Here is a 12,727-nt window from a genome sequence, read left to right as displayed (position 1 = left end):
GATCAAGTGGCCAAAACCACTCCAACTAACGCCTCCACCATTAATGGTGTCCACCACAAGCTTAGAGTCCCCTTCCAAGATGATGTTCTGCAACCTCAAGTCCTTCCCAAAAAGTAAAGCTTGTCCTCCTGCCCACGCCTCTGCTGCTAGAGGGAATAGTCTACCCAGTTGTATCATACTTCGAACACCCAAAACCTTCCCCTTGATATTACGAACCACAGCCCCCATACCCACCACTCCTCGCTTGGAACAAATTGCCATGTCCCAATTTATTTTAGCAAACCCCTCTAGAGGAGCAGTCCATTTGGTCACCTCTGCCACAACTCGGTTAGGAATTTTATTTTGGGAATTAGCTACCTGTATTCAGTGTGGGCCTCCATAGCTTACTTTACCAGGGCGCTGGGATGGGTAAATTTGCCATCATGCATAAACTCATTTCGCCGCAACCAAACTCGTCATGCAATTCTAGCAAAGAGGCCCAATGCACGTCTGAATCATCAGTTCTGCCACCTGCCTGAATGTTGGACCATCCGGGACCAGTTTTTGAAACTTTTTCAAACTGGCGCCTCATACGTCCCGTGCTGAAGGATAGTCCCATAAGATGTGATATCCAGTTTCTTCGTGTAGTCAGCATATCAGGCACAAGTCCTCATGAAGAACACGCCCCTGTCTCAGATTGACCTTGGTAGGGAGAATCTCCTTACAGGCTTTCCATAAGAAGTGTTTCTTCGCATTCAGACCCTACACCTTCCAGATTGATCTCCATAACTCACCCGATTCCCCTCCATTGGAGCTACTGGCCTGCCGAAGAAGCTCCATCTCCTTGGCCAAATGATATGCTGATTTTACTATAAACAATCCATTGACACTCCCCCGCTAGATCACCCATTAGGTCGATTGGTGCTGCTCAACGGGACCGACAATATAGCCTCAACTTCAGCCGAATTGAAGAGAACCTTCAGGAGACCCGTATTCCATCCATGAGTGTCTTTATCTATAAGTGCACTTACCATCGTATTTTCATCCAGTACATGTGGTGGGCTTTGAATAGAGAAGGTTGACGGGATGTGGATCTATTTATCACCCCAAATCCATGTAGACTCTCCATTGCCAATCCACTTATACAAGCCCTCCTTAAGGAGGTCACACGCGCCCAAAATACTCCGCCATGCGAAAGAGGGTTTAGAACCCAATTTGGCATCAAGAATTGATCTATTTGCATAGTACTTTGCCCTCAAAATGGTGGCTACCAAGCAGTCCGGCATGTGCCATAATCGCCAACATTGTTTCGCGAGTGTTAGAATATATTATTTCCTTTATTGGAATATTTTATATTTCCGTTATTTAATTTGTAATGTAGGATTTATTTCTTTCCTTATGTATTTTAAGGTTTAATTTGGCTTTCTTGGTCACTACTCATTGTCTCTCTATAAATAGAGAGTTATGTAATATTGATAGAGACAGTGAATATACAAGATGTAGCCCATATGTCTCTCTCCGCTTCCGCTCTCTTTGCTTTCTCTTTTATATTTTAGTATTTTATATTCTATATATATATTTCAACATGGTATCAGAGCCACGTTTCTGTTTCTGTGGCTTTCAATAAAAGTCTTATGACGTTTCTATGGTGTTTTATAGCATTCTCTTTTGATGATCTCTTAATTTTGTTGTGATCCACGGCTTTATTCATTGGCGAATCTTGGCACAATGCGGTTTTGACCCTTCATGGGAATTTTAACGGCTAGTTTTCGTTCTCCAGCCTCATTGTCAGTTGCGGCTTGGTTCTTCACTGGATTCTTTTAGTGGCTTGTCTCCGTTCTCCGGTATTTCTCCAGCCGTCACTTTCAGCCTTTCTCGTCTTTGTTATTGGCGAACCCTGGCACAATGTGGTTTGGCCCTTCAAGGGATTTAATGACTAGTTTTCGTTCTTCGACCGTCATTGTCAGTTGCGGCTTGGCCTTTAACCGGATTCTTTTAGCAGCTTGTCTCTGTTCTCCGGTATTTCTCCTGCCGTCACTTTCAGCCTTTCTCGCCGGCATTGTCTTGATCCAACCATCGACTTCAGAGGCCTTCAATTTATTCTCTTTTCCAAACTCAAGCTTACACCTTGAGTTTGAGAGGGGATGTTAGAATATATTATTTCCTTTATTGGAATATTTTATATTTCCGTTATTTAATTTGTAATGTAGGATTTATTTCTTTCCTTATCTATTTTAAGGTTTAATTTGGCTTTCTTGGTCACTACTCATTGTCTCTCTATAAATAGAGAGTTATGTAATATTGATGGAGACAGTGAATATACAAGATGTAGCCCATATGTCTCTCTCCGCTTCAGCTCTCTTTTCTTTCTCTTTTATATTTTAGTATTTTATATTCTATATATATTTCAACAGCGAGAAGGGCATTGTTGAAGCATAAAAAATCTTGAAAGCCCAAACCCCCTCGGGCTTTTGACATACCCAATTTTTTCCAACTCAGCCATGGAATTTTCATCTTTCCCCACAAAACTTATTTAAAATATTGTCAAGTGTCTATAAACATTTAAAAAACACATTAAATTTTTAATGTCATTAATAGGTTAGAGGATGTTACGGGCTTAATTTCTCAAACACCATAACAGATAAATAAGGGTAGTTCAAGGAGTCAACTCAAATCTGAAAATTATTAATCTTTGCTTAATTTCATTAATAAACTTGGTATCTTTTAATAGAGAATTACAAAACATAATAGATATAAAAGATTAATAGAAATAAACTACTTCTAATGATAATATATTATCTTTAATGATAATATATAATCTCTAATATTTAAATTATAAATATAATTCTATAAAGATAACTTATTATCTCCAAGTATTTTAATCCTAAAATACCTATATTACTAGACTTGTAGCAGAGGATATCCTCCAAACTGGTTTGGAAAAAATTTCTGTCCTTATAACTTGGATTGTGATTATCAAAGTATTAATAGAAAGTTAGTAAAAATCTTTAATATTATTAGCGTTATATCTATTATATTTAATACAAATTATAAGCCCATATAATTCCGAGTCTTAAAAAAAAGTACATAGCAAAATAATAATAAATATTTTAGTCAATAATGCAATCAAATAATCTTCCCACATCATATTATCTCTTAGTTGTTTCAAAGTTCCTTTTTTGTATATTAATCAAATAAAGTTTTGCCTTCTTTTGCTTTCAAAAGCATAAAAAATACTTTAAAAAAATATTTGAAAATCCGAGTAAATCATACAAACAAACAAAAAATCTCATAAAGCATTCAAATGAATTAAAACATAAAACTCTTAATTTTAGTTTAACCCATATAAATTAAAACATGTCATAATTGTGGAGTAGTTTAAAATGAAAAGAAGTATAAGAGACAAAAAATAATAATAATAAGAAGAAGAATAAAACTTAGATTCTGATCATCAAAGAATTAATAGAAAATTAGCAAAAATCTATAATACTGTTGGTATGAGAGTAAAAAAAAGAAAAAAAAAGGAAGAAGAAGAATTACCGCTTAGTCGAATTTTTAGGCTAATAAGTTTTGATTTTGTTACCGATGGAGAGAGAGAAAGAGAGAGAGACGTTAATGTTGGAAAGTGGAAAGAGATACCAAATCCACCACTTTGGTTAGAATTAATTGAACCACTTCTTTTTTTCTTTTACTTTTACTTTTTAATTTTTTTTTTTAAAAAAAATTATATATGGTATTTTTTTTATAGGACATAAATTTCCTTAAAATTTAGTCTAGAAAAAATATCATCCAACGCATTTTTTTTTTTTTTTTTTTGAAGAAAAGACTGCCTTCTCATTGATTAATTCAATCCAGCTAGAGCATATTGCTCCATCTGTAAAAGATCAGAAATACATGCAGGTGGCTCATGTAGCCACAACTTATCCATAAAATTATGAGTTGATATTTTTGATCAAATATGTGCTCTCTGATTACCCTCCCTGCGAACAAAAGACATTTACCATTGTTGAATGGACTATAATTCTTGTTTGATATCATCCACCATCATCCCCATGCTGCTCCAATCTGGGTTTGAAGAATTAATGGCCTTTATTACCCCCCTGTGCATCCCCCTCAAAATGAAGGCGATCAAGTCCCAAATTTTTGCAAAATTGGACCGCCACAAGAGCTGCCCGTGCCTCCGCCTTTAGCGAATCCAAACTGCCCACACAGGTTCTACTCAAAGCTGCGATGACTATCCCCTGCTCATCCCGCACCAAAACACCAAAACCCATCCAGCCTTTTCCAGATGCCAAAGAAGCATCCCAATTTACTTTTTTCCAGCCCAGTCGTGGATTTTGCCATTTCACCATAATACCTTTAGTGCGTGTGTCATGCGCCCCTGCTCCCAACCCGATAGCTGCATTAAAGTCTTCTATAGCCACCTTTGTTCGTTGAACCAGTAACGTGGGATGGGTCATAGTGCCACCATGCACCTCGTCATTTTGTCGAAGCCACAAACGACGAGCCAGGCCTATAAATTGCTTAATTTCAGCTTCTGCACAAAGAATAAAAATATCCTCAACCAATTGGAGAAAAGATAAGACACCTGTAGAACTTTTCTTCTGCAGTTTCTGGCACCCCATACTCCAAGCATCCATAGCTGAAGGACACTCCCATAATATATGCAAAGCCGTTTCTGGAGCATTCCCACATAATGGACACAAAGGGTCCTCAACAATTTTCCGCTTGTGTAAGTTGCTTTGAGTAGGCAAAATTTCATGACATGCCCTCCATAAAAAATTCTTTTCGACATTTGGAATTTTTTGCGCCCATAACTTGCTCCACACTGTACTACGTCCCACCTGTAGTGAGCATGAAGCACCCTTCTGAGGGTCCATTTCCAGCTGCAAATGATAGGCACTTTTAACAAAAAAAATTCCATTTTTTGTGCCTCGCCATATACACCGGTCTGCTCTATTAGATAAACCAACCGGCACCGACTGAATAAGATCAATCTTGTCCTTAGTAAAAAGGTGTTCCAGCAAGGTATAGTCCCACCACCGAGTATCATCGTCGATGATTTCACTAACAGTAGCATCGTGCTGTAACAAAGATGGCCGGGATTGCACCATATACGTAGACGGCCTAGGAATCCATTTATCCTTCCAAATTCTGATTTTTTTCCCGTCGCCCACCCTCCATATTAACCCGGCTTTTAGTAAGTCACACGAGCTAAGATACTCCGCCAAGCGTACGAAGGTCGTGAACCAAGAGAAGCCTCAAGGATATTGCCATTTGGATAATATTTACCTTCCACGATTTTTGAAAGAAAGCTGTCCGAGTTTTGCCAAAGTCTCCAACTCTGCTTGGCTAGAAGCGCTTTATTAAAGCTCTGGAAGTCTCTATATCCCATTCCACCCAAATTTTTTGCTATCCCCAAACGATTCCAACTCATCCAATGCACCCCGGACTCCTTATTGGGTTTATTCCACCAGAATTTTTGCATAAGTGAATTAATTTCCGAACATAGAGTCTTCGGAAGGAGAAAGACACTCATACAATAAGTTGGGATTGCTTGGATCACCGCTTTCAACAGGATTTCCTTCCCAGCTTGTGACAAAAATTTTATCTTCCAGTCTTGCAATCTCTTCCAAACCCGATCAATAATCCCCCTAAAAGCAGTTGTGCGAGATTTTCCAACCAAAGCTGGTAGTCCCAAATAAGTATCATAACATTGTATGGAAGGTATTTCGGCCGCCTCAAGAATCCTCCCTTTGTCCACCACAGAAGTATTCTCGCTAAAGAAAATAGCCGTCTTATTGCAATTTAGGCGTTGTCCCGATGCTTCTTCATATTTTTTTAAAAGACTCGACAAATGCTCCCATTGTAAGATGCTAGTCCTACAAAATAATAAACTGTCATCTGCAAAAAATAAATGGCTTATACGAGGACCCTGTCTTGAAGTAGGGACCCCCGTTAAGGAACCATCTCGATTAGCCCGTGATAACATAGAGCTCAACACCTTTGCACAAATAAGGAATAGGTAAGGAGAAATAGGATCCCCTTGCCGCCAACCCCTCGTCGGATATATATGGCCACATGGAGTACCATTCACCACCACTGCATATTGGACAGACGTCACACACATCATAATTAACTTAATCCACCTTACATCAAACCCCATCCTCTTCATTGTTTCCTCCAAAAAATACCACTCCACCCGATCATACGCCTTACTTGTATCCAATTTAACTGCCATAAAACTTTTCTTACCATTCATCCTAGAATGCATGGTATGAAGAGCTTCATAAGTAGCTAAAATATTATCAGTTATAAGCCTCCCCGGAATAAACGCACTTTGAGTGGGTGAAATAATATGTGATAAAATCTTCTTCAGTCTATTAGCAAGAACCTTCGAGATTAGTTTGTATAAAACATTACACAAAGTAATAGGTCTAAACTCAGTAACACATGTTGGATTCTTCACCTTAGGAATTAATGCAATATGCGTCATATTTAAAAAAGATGGCATAATTCCAGAATTAAGAGTATCAAGAACAGCCCGACAAACCTCATCACCCGTCGTTTCCCAATGAGTTTGGAAGAACCCCGCAGAAAAATCATCCGGACCCGGTGCTTTAAGCGGTGCCATTTGGTACAATGCTTGTTCAACCTCCTCTCTAAGAAACAGCTTCAGCAACTCGTCATTCATTGAGAGCGAAACTCGTCCTTCAAATTGCTGCAAACATGGCTCCAAATTTCCTGCAAGACCAGCTGAAAACAAACCCGAAAAATAGTCAACAAAGGCCTGCCCAACCTCCTCTGGAGACTCCCATAAGACACCTTCCTCATCTTTAATTGAAAAAATCTGATTGGATTTTTTCCAGTGGTTTGCACAAGCATGGTAAAACTTGGTATTCCGGTCACCATTCTTCAACCACTCGGCCTTAGCACGCTGTCTCCACCTTAAATCTTCTTGGGTCAACAAATTGTTTAGCTCCTGCTGCACTGTTTTGGCTTCCCCAACTGCTGCCACGTCCTCCTCTCCATACAACTCATTTAATTTTTTGGAAAGTTGCTGAATAGAAGTCTGTAGAGATCCTCGGCCTGCTTGCTGCCATTTCCAGGATGCACGTTTACATCTTGATAATTTAATGTTAATGCTCTCCCAACCAGTGCACCCACGCAAAGGCATGTGCCATGTCTGCTCGATACAATCAATATAACCCCTGTCAAGAGCCCATGACGTTTCATACCTGAATTTCCTGCCTCCCGTTCAGCCATTTTTCTGTCCAATTAAAAAGAGCATTAACACTGCATGGTCCGAATTAACCGTGGAATCCACCAATACCTCAGCAGCTGGAAATAAATTGCACCCAGTCGAATTTGCTACCCCTCTATCTAATCTCTCCTTCGTATAATCTTGCCCTTTCCGACCATTACTCCATGTATATTTAGGGCCGCGATATCCAAGGTCAGACAGGTCACAATCATGCAAAACAGATTGGAATTTCTTCATTTGGTGACTAGACCTCCCATTGCCGCCCCATTTTTCTGATAAGGAGACGATTTCGTTAAAATCTCCTATACAAAGCCATGGAGCCGGAGATAGGTTACCCAACACCTTAAGTAATTCCCAGGCCTCATGACGTTTAGCTACATCCGGATGTCCATAAAAACCCGTAAATTTCAAAGGAACATCAGAATATGTAGTTTTGATAATGCCATTGATGTGTCTTTGGCTAAAGTTTTGAATATCCACCCTAATCTCTTCACCCCAAAACAAGGCCATACCCCCACTTTTCCCCACACTATCAACTACAAACATACTTGGAAACCCCAATTTATATCTTACCATCTCCATTTTTTCTTTTCGCATTTTGGTCTCCATGAGGAAAACCATCAATGGGCACTTCTCCTTCACCATTGGGCAAAGGTCGCGAACTATTCGGAGGTTCCCAAGCCCCCAACAGTTCCAACTAATAATCATCATTGCGGTCAGCGGAGCTGCTCTGCAGCTTCCACCCTCCCCGAACCGTTAAGATTTTCTGTCATTGAAGCCAATTTCTGTCCGCGAAATTCAAAACCAAGGCTTTGAACCACACCCCAAATTTCCTTCTACTTCCATTTTCCTTGCTTGGGAGGTGACAAACTTCTCTCAGGGATATCTTCCTCATCTCTAAATTTCCTCTTTACACTCACCTCCTTCGTACCCCTCTCCGCTTGCATGGTTTTTTCCACATCGGCCAAAATAGGTCCCATGTATGTTGAATGAGAATCTGCACGTGACATAGGACTAGGAGAAAGACCAGCTTGTCCTTCATTCTCAGCTATTCCCTTCCGTTTTTTTGACCCTCTTGAACACTCCACTGCCACCTCACGCTCCCCATTAAAACTCCCCCCATCTGCCTTTCCTTTTGAAGAAGATTTGGCTGCATTAAATTCTTGCGAACCATCTCTCCTTTCATGCTCACCATTCCGCCCATCACTCTTATTATAAATTCCAGCATTGCTTTGTTTAGGAAAAAAATCTCTCCCTTTATGACTCCCACGTTGACCCCCATGCACCATGCCATAATTTTCGTTTCTTTCCATCTGGGCATTGGAAAGTCAATCAGTTCCATCATTCCCTAAATTTAATGTCTCTTTTAAATGTTTATAAACACATGATACTATTTTAAGGGTTTAGCTTACATGCTGTTATTAAAATAACAGCATGTATGATGTAGTTGAATCAATGGTCAAGATTAAATTTTTTAAAATCTCTTTTTCATTTTCTCTCTCTTATTAAATGCTTATAAAAGTAAGTCAACTTTAAAATTCAACCTTGACTGTTGATTCAATTACAGCATACGTGTTGTTATTTTAATAACAGCATATAAGCCGGATCCCTATTTTAAATAGATTGAAGGGTATTTCCTACGTACTCGTTCGAAGGAAATTTTTGTCATTAATTCTTTTTGCTATTTTTTTTTCTTTATATTTTTCATTTTAAACTATACATATTGGACAAATATTTTAACATGTTTTAATTTAGATGGATTAAACTAATTAAAGTTATTGGCCTCATGAAAGTAAAAGTTTATGCAACTTATACATTTATGCAATGTTCTGTGTATGATTGCGTGTCATTATGTCGAGTAATATATTGGTGTATAACATTTAGGGGGTGTTTGGCAAAAGGTATGGCTCAGCTTAGATATTGTTTAAGTCATTCCCCTGATGTGAAATTATACTATTACCCTTCATTTGTTTTTCAAAAAAATTTGCGCTGCTCCCTCATTTCCTCCATCTCCGTGTCTTCTCCTCCATGTATATAGCTCATCATCATTATTGTTACTGTGCCGCCCGCAACAACACCAAAGTTCCACCAATTGAAGAATGAGCTTTTGGATCTGCACTCGTCTGGATCCTACCTATCAAACTGATCCGCCCCAAAAGCCTGAACACAAGGCTTGTGTCCGCCCTGCCCAACAGCAACTATATACAGAGATACAAAGAATAGGATTTCTTGGACCTGATTTGAAGAACCCAGTACGATTTTGGTGTCTAAGTAGTCAGAAGAAGTGCTTAGAGATGGAAGCATAGCCAACAGAGTCACCAAGAATAGTCCCTGTTTTTCAATTCAAAGATAGATTAGCAGAGGAATTTTCAATTTTTCTGTGTAGCAGCAACGTGTGAGAGAGAGAGGTGAACCGGGATGTAGATAAGAGAAGCAATGACAGTAGTGCAGTAGCGGCCCAAAAAAGAATCAGCCACGAATGCACCCAAAAGCGGAAGCAACGACGCCGTTCCTGACCACACATTCATGTTCTCGGCGGCCATGGCTGTGGACTGTCCCAGCGGCCCAGTGAGGTGCGTTATGAAGTTGCAGCTGATCCCATAGTAAGAAAACCTCTCCGCGACTTCCACACCTAATTTACTCGTGCCTGATAGTCAAACTCAAAAAAATTCCCTCCTTTGCTTGTGAGTTAGATTCGGTGCGAGTGTTACCTATGATGAAGGATGGAGATATCCAGCCGTCGGAGGTGTATCGGAGGACCGGACGGCCTTTGTAGTCAACGGCGCCATCGACGGTGCCTAATAGTAGTGGTGTTTCGATGGTGGGTGTGGGGGACACGTGTCGGGGGTGGTGGTGGGCAAACAAAAAGGGTGGGATTTAATTTCTATGAAAAAATGTCAGAGAAAGGGGTAATATGGTAAAAAATATGACAAATGTTGAAAGGAAAATCGGTCAATGGGTCAGACCCAAAACAGTGTCTGGGCCAAGGCTGTTACCAAACGAAGCCTTAGTATGCCTTTTTATTTCAAGGGGCGTGATATTTTTTTTTACAACCTATAATTTTAAGTTAGGTAGAGATGTGTTTAAATATTGAAATTAAACTATAACAAAGAATCATGGACATAGTTTTTTTTTTTTTTTTTACGGACAGAAATTTGCTACAAAGTGGTTTGTAGCTAATTCATACAAGCTCATCTAATAAATTTACATTTGTCCCTTAACTATTAAAAAAACATTTGAGAACCAGAGTACTTTTTCAAATGTTCATAATTATAAGTATTATTTTGTGTTGAAATCTAATTGGTTTTACACCAACAATATTAGAGATTCTAGCTAATTTTATTATATTCATGTTTTAATTAAGCAAAATTCAAGTTTTTCTCATTCAATTATGAAAAGTAAATTTAATAATACTTATGAAAAGTACAATTATAATACTTTTAAATTTTTTAATTAAATTATAATAAAGAATCCTGCGCAAACGCGCGGGTTATGAGCTAATTTGTAATAAAATGTAAAGTTATAAAATATTTATACCGCCTGTCACCATATCTTCTAAGATGGACCGTAGGATCAATATACTTGTGGATGGTTATAGTTGGAACACGGCCATGGTCTTAACCGCTGGTCGTGGAATCTTAAGAAATATCCTGCCCACATTGCAATCTTAACTTCCCCAAAGCCGGGCTTTCTTTAGTCAATTGTTGACTTGGTCGACTAGTTTAAATCACTCGTGGTGAATTTCATAACGAATAGACGTTACGTGTTATAATATATATATTTTTTTTTTAACATGTCAACACAAAGAGAAGGGGGATTCGAACTAGTAACCTCCGCTCTATGAGGCATGATTCACAGCCGATTGAGCTACTCCTTAAGGACATCGGAGTTATAATTATTAATATAGTATTTCAATTTAAATTTATTGGCTTAAGATGTAGAAAATGCTTAAATTAATGAGTAATAATTTTTCAGATGTACATCGGAAAAAAAGTTTTGTGCAAACGAGACTGATGAAAATAGCATAAGGTTTTTTTTGTTTTTGTTCCTAATTGACATCACTATCAAGAGAATATATGAACATCATCTTGGAATGACATAATGTACCAGGATCAGTTTGCCCAGAGCAAGGCCAAGAAGTTGTGCTGCTACTTCCCAAACTTCCTCCTAAACCAATTGATCAATCAATGAAGGGGGAAAACATTATATAATAAGTATCACACTAATAAGATTTTATGTTTTTAATTCATTTGAATATTTCATTGGGAATTTTTTTTATTTTTTTTATGATTTACTCGAATTTTCTAGCATTTTTTTTTTTTTTTAAAGTGTTGACATAGATTTATTTTATTGCATTAAATATTAAGTGAAATATATGCTTTATTTTGTATGAAAAAGAAGAGAGAAGATTTTGTTTATTTTACTTCGTATTTTTCTGAAATGATTTGAACTTTATGGGTTTTATTTGTATTGAAATATAATAAGTATCACATCAACAATATCAGAGTTTTCTACTAATTTTCTATTAATATTTTGATAATCAGAATTCAAGCTTTATTCTTACTATTTTTTTTTTCTTTTATAGTTTTCATTAAGTACATGTTTGATACAATGAGGGCAAAAATATATGTTTGATACATGTTTGATACTAAGTTGCAATGAGGGCAAAAATACATCATGTATTAAATATGCCGAAACCCTTTATTGAATTAACGATAAATTTCAATAATATATCGCAGTTGGTCGCACGATAGGTGAGAGCATAACTTATCAAAATCAAAAATTTTATACGTAACACAACTATTCATTTACAAAAAATCATTTATTGAATTTACAATAAAATCCAACAAGTTATTACAATTTGTCCCACAATCCACTACCACCTCCACTCAAAACCAAATCTCGTTTGTTCTCAATATTTTTTCATATTTAAAAAAAAAAAAACAAAAAACAGTATAAAACAAAATTTATTACAGCCGTAAAGAAAATCAGTGGGCAAGATGTTCCACACAATTTCCCATAACAAATGTTTCGGCCGGTGTTGGAGTTTAAGGCTCCAAAGACTAGCGGTAATAAGTCATTTTTACCAATCAAAGGCTTGGACTTTATGCAATATTGAGGTTCAAAATCTGCTGCACAGTGGATTTATCAAACAAACGGTGAAGAGTGATATTCCAACTTCTAGAGGCAAGAATGATAAGGTCCAGAAATCACCATATTCGGAGGGTAAATCAGGGCCGGATTAGGGGTTGGAACCTAAGGGATTATGACCTGAAGAGATAGCCCTACAAGCACCCTTTTCCACAAAATCTTTACTTCAAAATTCCTTTCCATAACCAAGTAAGAGGGGCTTCAAGAAAGGGTTCACTCTTCACATATTTAGACCTTCAGCAATCCACCAATTTTTCTGCCAGCAGCCATCCTCAACCATTTTTCTGCTTCGAAGTGTGGAAAATCTCTTGGGGCCAAAATAGCATTATCATG

This window comes from Corylus avellana, chromosome ca9 (assembly GCF_901000735.1).
Source record: "Corylus avellana chromosome ca9, CavTom2PMs-1.0".
In the NCBI taxonomy this organism is placed as follows: domain Eukaryota; kingdom Viridiplantae; phylum Streptophyta; class Magnoliopsida; order Fagales; family Betulaceae; genus Corylus; species Corylus avellana.
The sequence above is the reverse complement of the archived record's forward strand: the minus strand, read 5'-3'. Positions refer to the sequence as shown.